Genomic DNA, 1,643 nt, shown 5'->3' with positions numbered 1-1,643 from the left:
TAAGTGGAAGCACATATTGTGTTCATGTGTAGGGAGAATTAACATCATTAAAATGTCCATAGTACCTTAAGCAATCTATAGATTTAACCCAATTCCTATCAGGTTACCAATGATATATTTCACAAAGCTGGAACAAATATTTCAATATTTATATGGAAACACAAAAGGCCCCAGTGATCTTGGGAAAGAAGAACAAAGTTGGAGGAATCACGCTACCTAATATCAAACTATACCCTAAGACCATAGTGATCAAAACAGCAGCATAAAAAACAGATACATAGATCAGTGTAACAGAATAGAGAGCCCAGAAATAAACCCACAACTTTATAGTCAATTAATATTTCACAGAGGAAGCAAGTACATACAATGGGTTAAAGATAGTTTATTCAATAAATGGAGTTGGGAAAATTGGACAGATACATTCAGAAAAATAAAACTACACCACCTTCTTGCACCACACACAAGAATAAATTCAATACTTACCAATCAGGGGAGATACCATGATCATGAAGATGGTTTTCTCAAGGTGAAGCTCACCCATTGCACTCCAGATGTGCTGACCCCTATGATTTCCCCAAATGTGGGAAATTCCACTGTATAATTTGTGGTAGTGGAGGACTGTGTCCACTCTCTCTCCCCTGAAAACAAAAGAATAAATTCAAAATGGATTTAAGACTTAAATGTTAGACCTACAATCGTAAAAATCCTAGATGAAAACATAGGCAGTAAAATGCAAGACATTGATTGAAGCAGTATTTTTTTTGATACATCTCCTCAGGCAAGGAAGACAAAAGGAAAAATAAATAAATTGGAATACATCAAACTAAAAAGTTTTTGCACAGGAATGGAAACCATCAACAAAATGAAAAGACAACCCATTAAAAGGGAGAACATATTCACCAATGATACATCTGATAAGGGGTTAATATCATTAATTTATAAAAAAAACATATACAACTTAACACTGAAAAACAAACAAACAATCCAATGAAACAAATGGGCAAAGGACCAGAACAGACACTTCTCCAAAGAGGACATTCAGATGGCCAACAAACATGAAAACACGTTCAACATCACTAATCATTAGAGAGATGCACATTAAAACCACAGTGAGATATCATCTCAATCCTGTCAGAATGGCTGTCATTGACAAATCAACAAACAAGTGCTGGTGAGGATATGGTGAAAGGTTAGTGCACTGTTGGTGGTAATGCAGACTGGTGCAGACACTGTGGAAAACAGTATGGAGATGCATCAAAAAATTAAAAATGGAACTACCTTTTGACCCTGTGATCCCACTTCTGGAAATATATCCAAAGAAACCCAAAACACTAATTTGAAAGAACATAAGCATCCCTAGTTTATGGCAGAGTTATTTACAATCTCCAAGATATGGAAGCAGCCCAAGTGTCCACCCATAGAGGAGTGGATAAAACAACTATGAGACATTTAAACATTGGAATTCTACTAAGCCACAAAAAAGAAGAAAATGTTACCCTTTGCAACAGTATGTACGGACCTGAAGAATATTATGCTAACTGAAATAAGCCAGTCAGAGAAAAACAAATACCATATGATCTCACAGAGATGTGGAATGTAATGAATAACCTGAACCAACAAGCAAAATAGAGACAGACTCATAG

General features: G+C 35.7%; 1 non-coding gene across 1 annotated transcript; it reads left to right on the top strand.

The window, feature by feature from the left end:
* The first annotated feature begins 475 nt into the window (after positions 1 to 475).
* LOC118986896 (U1 spliceosomal RNA) lies at positions 476 to 639 on the top strand. Its single transcript, XR_005066480.1, has one exon. It is a non-coding gene; the product is annotated as a U1 spliceosomal RNA (small nuclear RNA).
* Positions 640 to 1,643: the final 1,004 nt, after the last annotated feature.

The sequence above is a fragment of the Sturnira hondurensis genome, unplaced genomic scaffold (assembly GCF_014824575.4).
Source record: "Sturnira hondurensis isolate 20B ecotype Veracruz unplaced genomic scaffold, ASM1482457v3 Scaffold0004664, whole genome shotgun sequence".
Classification (NCBI taxonomy): domain Eukaryota; kingdom Metazoa; phylum Chordata; class Mammalia; order Chiroptera; family Phyllostomidae; genus Sturnira; species Sturnira hondurensis.
Note: the sequence above shows the minus strand (reverse complement) of the source record. Positions and strands in the feature narration are given on the sequence as shown.